Source organism: Microtus pennsylvanicus, chromosome 3 (assembly GCF_037038515.1).
Source record: "Microtus pennsylvanicus isolate mMicPen1 chromosome 3, mMicPen1.hap1, whole genome shotgun sequence".
Taxonomy (NCBI): domain Eukaryota; kingdom Metazoa; phylum Chordata; class Mammalia; order Rodentia; family Cricetidae; genus Microtus; species Microtus pennsylvanicus.
Genome location: NC_134581.1, coordinates 132,280,372 through 132,291,257, shown reverse-complemented (window position 1 = coordinate 132,291,257; position 10,886 = coordinate 132,280,372). Strand labels below are relative to the sequence as shown.

General features: G+C 42.9%; 1 non-coding gene across 1 annotated transcript; it reads left to right on the top strand.

Moving 5' to 3' along the window:
• The first annotated feature begins 10,531 nt into the window (after positions 1–10,531).
• Positions 10,532–10,638, top strand: LOC142847486 (U6 spliceosomal RNA). The gene has a single exon (XR_012910233.1). It is a non-coding gene; the product is annotated as a U6 spliceosomal RNA (small nuclear RNA).
• Positions 10,639–10,886: the final 248 nt, after the last annotated feature.

The window sequence follows — 10,886 nt, the reverse complement described above, 5'->3', positions numbered from 1 at the left end:
CAAACAAAGATCCCACCTATATGTAAATCAGACTTCTGCTTTCTCAAGACTATCATCAACAGGTGTGGTTAGTTGCCAGACCTTGTGCTCCTGAAATAGGGAAGTAGTTGGTTCCTACCTAAAACAAAAGTCTAAGGATCGAACTAAGTTCTAGTTCCCTTTAAGGAAATAACTTGGGATTCCACCCAGGGAGTGGTTTGCCTACAGAGTGTTTGGTCTAGGGCAGGAGTCAAGGGCATGAGCTACATCTGTACCCCATGACTTTCAATTTGTATTTTTAAAGATTTATTTATTTATTATGTATACAACATTCCTTCCATTCCTTTCGTGTATGACTACAGGCCAGAAGAGGACACCAGATCTCATTACAGATGGCTGTGAGCCACCCTGTGGTTGCTGGGAATTGAACTCAGGGCTTCTGGAAGAGCAGTCAGTGCTCTTAACCTCTGAGCCATCTCTCCAGCCCTAACTTTTATTTATTTATTTATTTATTTATTTATTTATTTATTTATTTATTTATTTATTTATTTAATTTTGGTTTTTGAGACAGGGTTTCTTTGTAGCTTTGGAGGCTGTCCTGGAACTATCTCTGTAGACCAGGCTGGCCTCAAACTCACAGAGGCCTGCCTCTCCCTCATGAGTGCTGGGATTAAAGGTGCCACCACCCGGCTATCAATTTGTATGATAATACAGTCCTTTTGTTCTACTCCTAACTTTTGAGGTCAGGAGTATATTAAACTGTGGGAAATTAAACACAGGGAAACGGGAATTTTCGGTACTCACTGAAATTCTCTCCTGATACTATCGTAATGTTTCTGCATTTTATTATTTTCTTTGGTGTCTTCATATTTACTATCTTTCTAAATTCCCACACCTCCACTCTGGAAGAAAGGTATTTTTGTTGAGGCTGGCCCCCGACAAGTTTATTAGTTACTTTTTAGTTGCTATGATAAAATACCATAAATGAAAACAACTTACGAAAGAGAAAAGGTTTACTGTGGCTTAAAATTTCAGACAGAAAGTCCATAATGGCATGGGAAGCAGAGTGGCAGATAGCCAGAACAGGGAGCTGGGAGATCGTATCTTCAACAGCAAACCAAAGTAGAAAGAAGGAACTGGAAATGTGGAGCAAACCTCTGAACTCTTCCTCCAGTAAGACTCTGCCTCTTACTGATCCCACAACCTCACCAAATAACACCACCAACTGGGGACCAACATTCAAACATGTGATTCTGTGCAGAACATGTCTCATTCAAAGCAGCATCAGAAGCCACAAGAACTGGGGGGTGAAAGGGCCTTCTAAACCTAGGAGGCTGGGTGGAGTAGACAGTTGATTGGAAGCTTTCCTAAGTAGTGAGGACCCTCTAGGGTTCCCTCCAGCCCTTCCTACCCCTGGACGATGTTAGCACAAAGATCTTCTGAACTAGGGATGACCAGGCACAACAGAGGGGGAAGTGAACCTCAAGTAAGCTGAGAGACAACGTGGCACGTCACTTACGCTCAACTCTGCCTCCATCTTCGTGCAGGTTCGGATTTATTTGTTTTGGTTGTGTGGCAAAAGCAGCTTGCAGGGAAAGGAGGGGGTTTTTTTGGCATATAATGGTGCAGTCCATTGTGGCAAAGAGTTCAAGTTGGCAGGAGCTGGAAGCAGCTGTCCCCATCACAACCACGGTCAAAGAGCAGAGATTAACAAAGGCATGCTTACTACTCTGCTCCTCTCTTTCATTCATGTGGTCCAGGGTCCCTTGCCTAAGGAATGGTTCCACTCACAGTGGACATGGACAGGTCTTCCTACCTCAACGCAATCAAGATAATTCCCCACAGATTGCACATCACAAGATCTTAGAAATACTGTCATTGCCGGGCGGTGGTGGCGCATGCCTTTAATCCCAGCACTCGGGAGGCAGAGGCAGGCGGATCTCTGTGAGTTCGAGGCCAGAGCTAGTTCCAGGACAGGAACCAAAAAGCTACGGAGAAATCAAAAAAAAAAAGAAAAGAAAAGAAAGAAATACTGTCATTTAGACTCAAAATTACAAACAACAAAGAAAAAGCCGGTCTCAAAAACCTGGGGATAAGAATGGTACCATTGCCAGGTGGGTGGCTGCTCACAGCACATCTTTAATCCTGGCACTTGGGAAGCAGATGCAGATGGATCTCTGTGAGGTCAAGGCCAGCCTAGTCTACAAGAACTAGTTCCCAGGACAGCTAGGGATGTTACACAGAGAAACCCTGTCTCCAAAGGGAAAAGTAAAGAAAAGAAAAAAGAATGGTACTATTAATAGCAACCCTAACAGCTGACCCTGACTTATTCTCCCTCAATCCTCTCTCTCTATAACCCCAAATGTGTGGCTCTGTAGTTCCGATGGTCCATATGGGCTCCTTTTATATCAGTGCTTTGTTTCTTTAAGTATAGCATATCTACAGGCTACAGTAATGCAAGAAATGTTCTTGGCTCTCAGCCTAAAGTGATACCCAAATTGCCTTAGCAAAGGAAAGGAGCACCTTGGACCATGACCAGGACCCTTTGTTCTTTGGATCGCGCTTCACTCAATCCCTCTTCTCTTTTGATTGACACTGAAACGGGAACTGTAGCACCCAGCCCCAAATACATTCGTAAGTCTTACTAAAAGCGTAACTAGAAACTGATTTTCACACTCCTTTTCTGGACCAGTGATTGGAGGAAGAGTTGAACCAAGAGCTTGGGTTGATGATTAAGTAAATGGCAGGGTGACGCTTGGAAAGGCAGTTTTCCAGATCTCCAATTGTCATAAAACCACTGACACAAGTAATGAAGCGTGGGCAGTCACTGGGTTCAGAGACCAGGGATCGGTAAGTACCGTGCAGCGTCCATCTTGACTTCCCTTTCTTAATCGAATTTAGGGACTGGAAGCCATCCCTTCAACAGCAGTGTAAGAGAGGCAAGAAGATTCTGTACAGAAAATCCATTGCAGCTTGTGGAGCACGAAGCAAGCCAATTTTTACAAACACCTTTTAAGAGAATAGGGAGTCAGAAGAGGGGGAGAAGGAAGGAAAAAAAGGAAATTTTTTTTTTAGGGTGGCTGATTGAAGACAATCATTTCTTGCTTTCCACAAACCTAGGTAAAAGGAAAGTCAATCCATCCAGTCTGAAAGGAAACATGAGGATCCATTTCTTCAAAGCTCAGCAGGATTTAGGTGAGAAGATTCCTAGGATGCTGGATATGGTGGCAGATACCTTGATTCCAGCCCTCAGGAGACAGAGGCAGGCAGATCTCTGTGAGTCCCAAACCAGTAGAGCTACCTGGACCCTATCCCTGGGCAGGGGAAGTCTTAGGGATGCAGGCACATCCTGCTCCCATAATTTGGACTTGGGCTGTCTGCTTTTTGAACCTTGCCAATTCAAAAGACTGCCCCCAAGAGGAGGAAATGTGAACACCTCCTAATTCAAATGCTAGGCGAATGGGAGATGTTTTTTAAGGGAAAGCCATAAAGGAAGCGACTGACAGAAAGAAGATGCTGAGTTTATTTGAAGTCAACTGAGAGACTTTGCAAAACATTCAAATTGAGGTTCTTCTGCGCACTAGAGACGTCCTAAAATAGCTAGGAACTGAGAGCCGAGCGCAGAGCATGTTTGGTCTGCTAGATTGAAATTCATTTGATTAGGGAATAAATATAAAGCTGAAGCCATAGTGGGAAAGCCGAAGAGTTAAAAATAAAGAGAGGACTTTTTCCACCAAAGTACAGCTAGAATTTGCTGCAATGACAAAGAGACCCAGCATTTCAGCGACTTTGTGCAAGCAGAGGCTTTTCCTCTCTTTGTGACAGGTGTTGATTCGGTGTCTTCAGGCTTGCTCATAGGTACGTCAAAATTCCTGTCCCCATCTACTCACCAGTGTTGCTGGTGTTGCACAGTGGTCCTCCTTGCAGCTGTCCTGCCCTGAGACCCAACAGCTGGTGCTCATGCTGAGCTGTTTGGAAAGCCCCACCAGTGAGCTCATAGGCGCCCGGGGGCCAGTGTGGTCCCTCCCTTCAGAAGCACAGTGTCCAGGAAAAGAATGAAGCAGATTACCCGGGAAAGCTCTTCTTTAGTGGACTTAATTGAGAAGCTACTTTTAAAAGCCCTTGAAGTAGTAATTGGTAAACATGAATGAATGCAAGTAATTTTGAGGCAAGGCCGTGAAACCCACAATTGACGAGTCTTGCCCATCCCTTTGGAAAGACCAGCAGATCCTAAGGATGCAACCATAGACACGAAAGGAAAGCCTTAGACGGAAATGCCATTGAGATGGAGCGAGATGCGCTGCAGAGATGGCTCCGGGGTTAAGAGCATTTGTTGCTCTTCCAGAGGACCTGAGTTCAGAACCCAGACACCATATCAGGCAGCTCACAACTGTTTGTAACTTAAACTCTAGGGCATCTGACATTTTCTCTGCCTCCCTTGGTACCTGCACATCCATTGCATGCACACTCATGTGCACACGGGAACACAAACAAAGAAGAAATGTATACAGAGCTGCCACAGTGGGAACCCTTGACTTCTTACAGACATATGTAGATTTGTCTTTGAGAGATGATGGATATGCTCTTAAAACTATTCCATCCGGTTGCTGGTGGCACACACTTTTAATCCCAGAATGTGCGAGGCAAAGGCAGGCAGATCAGATCTCTGAGTTGAAGGCCAGTCTGGTCTACAGAGTGAGTTCCAGGACAGCCAGAATTACACAGAGAAACCTTGTCTCAAAAAAAAAAAATTATTCAAGCATAGAGTATCCAAGTTCTTATAATGCAGAGATTGTACTCCATCACTAAGAGGTTGGTTTTAAACTATGATTCTAGTAATTATTACAGCTCACATGGGTGAGTGTCTGAGTGTCTGTCAATAGTCTACAGCAGTGTTCCTCAACCTTCCTAATGCTGCGGCCCTTCAATACAGTTCCTCATGTTTTGGTGACCCCCAACCATAACATTATTTCGCTGGTACTTCATAACTATAATTTTGCGACTGTTATGAATTGTAATTTAAGTATCTGATACGCAACGCTCAAAGGGGGCGAGACCCACAGGTTGAGAACTGTTGGTCTATAGGGATACTGTTGGTGAGATGCCTCAGCGGGTAAAAATGGTTGTCATTCAAGCCTAAGGACCTGAATATAATCCCTGGATCCTATGATAGGAGAAAATCGGCTCCCTGAAGTTGTCCTCTGAATTCCACACACATGCCATGGTATGTCTACCCTCCCCGCCAAAAAAAAAAGTCTATAGAGGGGTTGAAGAGATGGCTCAGTCCTTAAGAGCACCAACTGCTCTCCCAGAGGACCAGACTTTGATTCTCAGCACCTGACAGCTCACAACCATCTGTAACTATAGTTCCAGGGGATTTGACGTCATCTTTTGGCCTCTGCAGGCACAAGGTACACATGTGGTGCATAAACATACATACATGCAAAATACCCAGACACATTATATGTGTGTTGTATATCTGTATGTATGTTTATATGTATATATGTATGTATGTATGTATAAAATGAGTCTGTAGGAGCTGGGCGGTGGTGGCGCACGCCTTTAATCCCAGCACTCGGGAGGCAGAGGCAGGCAGATCTCTGTGAGTTCAAGACCAGCCTGGTCTACAGAGCTAGTTCCAGGACAGGCTCCAAAGCCACAGAGAAACCCTGTCCTGAAAAACCAAAAAAAAAAAAAAAAAAAAAAAAAAAAATGACACTCGGGAGGCAGAGGCAGGCGGATCTCTGTGAGTTCGAGACCAGCCTGGTCTACAGAGCTAGTTCCAGGACAGGCTCCAAAGCCACAGAGAAACCCTGTCTCGAAAAACCAAAAAAAAAAAAAAAAAAAAAAAAAAAAAAAAAAAAAAAAAAAAAAAAGAGTCTGTAGGGATAGAGACATATATTGGCAGGATTATTATCATTGACATCATCCAAATGGAAGTTTCTACAGAAATTCATATAAAAGTTATGGTAAGTCAAATAGTATATTGGAGGGCCACCCTCATCTCAAGGGAGAAACCGTCACTATGGTGACTACAGCAACTCAGCAGGTAGGTATGGCAAACTTGAGACAGCTGCTCAAGAAACTGCCATAGTCTCCAATGGTCGTGATTGAGCTGTCAGAGGGTGAGGGCTTCCCCTTTTAGGGGAAAGGGACTCTCTTCTGTGTGTCTCCTGCAGCAGCTCCAGCCACGGAGCATTGGGACGCGATTGCCAGGGAGGAAGCCAATGTGATAAAAGGACAAGGATGGCAAAAAAAGATACTAGAAATAAGCAGAACTTTGTACCAAAATCCTCATTCAAAAGACCAAACAAAACAAAAAACAAAAACAAAAAAAAAACGGAACCATTCTGTCACAGCTATCCAAAAACTAGTCAAAGAAAAATTGTCTTAATACTTACTCTTTTTTTTTTATTGAGAAAAGGAAAAAAAAGTTTCCGCCTCCTCCCAGCCTCCCATTTCCCTCCCCCTCCTCCCACCCTTCTCCCCCTCCCCTCACTCCTCTCCCTCTCCCTCTCCAGTCCAGTTAATACTTACTCTTGGGCTGGAGAGATGGCTCAGTGGTTAAGAGCATTGCCTGCTCTTCCAAAGGTCCTGAGTTCAATTCCCAGCAACCACATGGTGGCTCACAACCATCTGTAATGGGGTCTGGTGCCCTCTTCTGGCCTGCAGTCATACACACAGACAGAATATTATATACATAATGAATAAATAAATATTAAAAAAAAATACTTACTCTTGACTCTCAAAGGGGATTTGGAATCACCTAGTAGAACAGACCTCTGGGTGTGTCTTTGAATACGGTGCATATGGGTGGCACCTTCCAGAGTGACCCCGAACAAAGAGGTTGGAGGAAGAAGCTGTGTCACCTGCCTCCCTTAGTGTCTTCTAGAGACTGACCGTCTAGCATGATTACTGTCCTTATATCTCAACTCCAAAGTGGACTGGATCTTAGGGACTCTCCAGGGAACCCCCAGGCCCCTGTTCTCCACGGGAAGATGAATCATCAAGTCTAACCACATAGGAAAGTGGTAGTCACCCAGTAAGCCATCCAGAAAAGGGGGGGGGGAGACATGTAGATAATTCTGTCTATAATTTGCTTTTTTACCATTTTGTTGAGAATCTGCCAGAACCTTCCCCTTCTTCTTCCCCTCTAGGACCATTTAAGTCTATGTTAAATAATTAAAAATGCTACATAAAATGTTTGATTAAAAAAAAAATCCTGAACCTGGGGAGGGAGGGGGAACGAGCTGACTAAACCAGGTACGGTAGCACACACCTGTAATCCCAGTTAGCACACACCTGTAATCCCAGTGCCGGGGAGGAAGGCTGCAAATTCGAGGCCAGCCTGGGCTATGGAGTGAGATGGTGTCTTAAAAAGATTGACTTTTATTTTTAATTTTAAAGAGAGCTGACTAGATGCTCTTGTCACATGCTGGGAACTGAACTGATAAGCGGCCGCTCACCTGGGTATCGATAGTCTCTGCAGCAGAAGAGAATGTGATGGCCATAATCACAGACTTAGTTCGGAAATGGCAGACATTTATATTCACAACCCCCCCCCCAAAAAAAGGAGTTGTTAAAGAGTTCTACCTGATCACCAGAAGTGGGGTGGGGAGAGCTACATCAGTGACTAGCCTGGGACCCAGGACGGAAGCCACCTCAAGAAGTGAAGGCTTGGCGTGGGGAAGAAGACACAGCATAGTTGGACATGGAGAAGAACAGGACAGCTGTAGTCAGGCATAGCAGGAAGATGGTGGAGAAAGGAGCCATTGCACAACTTTTAAACAGCAAGGTGCATGGTGGGATTTATCAAGAAGTCCAGTTAGCTTCCTCAGTAAGAGAACTGTGAACTGGCCCCACTTCCTTGCTCAGTTGCTTGGCTCATGTGTTCTGCTCCTCAACCTGTGCCAAACCCCCACCCAAAATCCTGAGCTGCCTCAGCTTGTATTGCTGAACATTCTGGAATTTGAGCCCCAAACCTCTTGTTCTGAATTCATTCTTACTAAGCAAATCTTTGCTCAGGGTTTGGCGTTCCCTGCAAGTCTGTTTTCAGCCAGAGAGTGTTCATCACACAGGCTTTGCCAATTTAAAACAGACGACAGCTCCACAGCTAACGGAGGAGATTTGAAGCCTGGCGTCTTGGCTTTCTATCTCACTGTGAGGCACAGGGTGTATGTCTCCGGGCGGGTGGGGCCGCAATGACGTGCGAGGAAAGAGAAGTGCCGCAAGCCTTCTGGAGGATGCCTGACTTTTCTGTAATGAGCGTTTAGAAGAAAAAATCCAGCAGAAACAAGTTGACAGTGGAGGAAAGGGGAAGAGTAAAAGCTGCCTGGCAAGTGGTAAGAAAAGCAACTGAGTGGTTGCAAGAGAGGATGGCAGGAGACGCCAGAGAGACCTGGAGAGTTGGGTGGCCTCTAATGTTTTTTCCCCAAATTTAAAATTGTAATGTAGGGGGCTGGAGATATGGCTCAGTGGTTAAGAGCATCGCCTGCTCTTCCAAAGGTCCTGAGTTCAATTCCCAGCAACCACATGGTGGCTCACAACCATCTGTAATGAGGTCTGGTGCCCTCTTCTGGCCTGGAGACGTACACGCAAACAGAATATTGTATACATAATAAATAAATAAATAAATATAAAAAAAATAAAAAAATAAAATTGTAATGTAATTCTTTATAGATTATGAAGAAAATGCAATGTAGTGAAAATTTAAGTTAATAGTATTGATAATGGGATAAAAACGCATCAAGATTATTCCAGATTTGCTTGGTTGGTTAGGATTTTTTGAGATACAATTTTTCCACGGAGCCCAGACTGACCTGAAATTCATGATCTTTCTGCCTCAGCCTTTCAAGTACTAGGGTTACAGGCATGTGTGACCACGTTCAGCTAAAATTCTGTATTTTTAATAGAAATCATATTGAGGATGGCTAAATTATAGGAGCAAGACTATGCATTATAAGATCAAATGAATCACATACTATAGCAAGTTATAAGATATTATAGAATGATGGAATTCAATTCGGTCGTACAAACTAGATGGCTGATGATTTTTAGTGAGCAAAGATTAAATAAAAGGTGGCCACAATGTGTGGGAAACTAGCAGGATGAAATGAAACACACACATTATTTCTCTGACTTTGGAAATGGAAAAAGCTGGAAAAGCTCAAGAATGGAATGGAAAAAGGCAGGGTGATTATGTCGGAATTTTATTTTATTCTTTATGCTTTCCTGCAATTTTCAAATTTTCCATAATGAACTTAGGGTCCTTTTATGATAATGTAAATTACTTTTATGGGGAAGTATGCCTCCATTAGCAATTCCGTTTTTCAATTATTTTTGTTAGTTATCGTGGAATTAAAAACTCATTAGATACATTAAATGTAACATTTTTAGATGCTCAGGGTATACTTGCTCCTGACTGTTTTTAAAATGAATCTGTAATTAGATGGAATAAGAGAAACGAGACTAGAAAGGCTCTCTCAGGAGAATAGCAAAGACATGAAAGGCCCCACTTCTAATATTGTGTAACACTTACCATAGAAATGGTTGTCTTGTGGACATAGTTTACAGAATGCAATATATATATAAATTGAAATTTGACTTTAGATTTGCTCGTGGATTTCAATATGAATAGAATAAGTAACCCAAATTCAATTCAAGCTGTAAGTTTAGTTTCACAACGTATGAAAATGAGATGGTAATCAAGGCAATATTAAAAACAAAGTGATACACTAAAAACCTTTGCACACAACTGAAAAAACTAAGTCCATCTGCCTAGAATACACTGTTCTAATTTTTCTTTTTACTTTCTTAAAGATTAATTTATTTTTATTTTATGTGCATGGGTGTTTTGCCTGCACTTTTGTCTGTGCATCGCGTTCATGTCTGGTACCTGTGGAGACCCAAAGAGTAGATCAGATCCCCTGGAGCTGGAGTTATAGACAGTTGTTAGCTGTCATGTGGGCACTGGAAATTGAACCCTGGTGGGCAGCCAAGGCACTTAACTCTTGGATTTACTCTCCCTTAAATAGTTTTTTTTTTCTTTCTCTGTTACATAGAGGGACCCTTAAATAGTTTTTAAAGAATTTTTATGGGCATGTGTTCTATGGGGGATTGTATCAGCATGTACACATGCCTGTCGTCTTTTCAGAGGCTGAAAGAGACTGTTGGATCTCCTGGAACTGAAGTTATAGGCTCTATCAAACACTCAATGTGGGTGCTGAGAGCCACACTCTGGTCCTCTGGGAAAGTAGCAAGCACACTCTTAAACTCTAAGGCATCTCTCCTCCCCAGATTAGAGTCTTTTTAAATAGTGAAGCCACTCATTACATATTGAATTACATATATGTTAATTCACAACGGATATCTTAAGTAGAGTTCTAAACTCTGTTTGCTCATTTAGAAGACACAGAGGGTGTCTTATTGGGTGGAGTTGATGTGATCTGTGAATACTGGGGCAAGCTCATCAGAGAGTAAGAAGCAATGTGAATATCAAGAAACCTTTGTAGAACGAAAAGAGTTATTGTCACGGCTTAAAAGTTGAGACCTAGTGCTCGCTTCGACAGCACATATACTAAAATTGGAACGATACAGAGAAGATTAGCATGGCCCCTGCGCAAGGATGACACGCAAATTCGTGAAGCGTTCCATATTTTTTTAAAAAAAAAGTTGAGACCTAGCTATGGATTGAGACGATCTATGCTCTCAGTGATACTAAGGACCCATCATCCCAGGATAGTCGGCTCCCTAGACTCAAAGAGGATGCAATCAATGTACACTTCACCTCCAATTTGCCACTGGGTGTTTTTTTAAGATTTATTTATTATATATACAACATTCCTTCCATGTATGTTTGTATGCTAGAAGAGGGCACCAGATCTCAATATAGATGGTTGTGAGCCACC